The sequence below is a fragment of the Fundulus heteroclitus genome, chromosome 2 (assembly GCF_011125445.2).
Source record: "Fundulus heteroclitus isolate FHET01 chromosome 2, MU-UCD_Fhet_4.1, whole genome shotgun sequence".
NCBI lineage: Eukaryota > Metazoa > Chordata > Actinopteri > Cyprinodontiformes > Fundulidae > Fundulus > Fundulus heteroclitus.
The window spans coordinates 32,206,279-32,206,637 of NC_046362.1; positions in this window are offsets into that span (position 1 = coordinate 32,206,279).

Here is a 359-nt window from a genome sequence, read left to right on the forward strand (position 1 = left end):
AGAAATGGTAAATATGCAGAAGTTCCTGGCTTGTGCACTTCTCATGAACCCATTTCTGGCTGGTTATGATCAATTCAGAGATTCAGTTAGACTATCTCTATGCTTTTACAGATTAACGCGGTACATCAACCCACCACAGATCATTGCAATTATTTTAAAAGTATTCATCAGCTTAGGTTCATAGTTGGAAATCTGGGTTGTTTGTTTTTGCTGTGAGACGCTGTCATCCCTGAATCAAGAATAGCAAAGTGATCATAAATCTGAGGAAAACTGTCCGCAGTCAGAAGAAAGTTAACAAAAAAAACTGACTCCAGTTACCTTTAGGATCTAAAAACATATGCTAGAATGAATACAGTGGA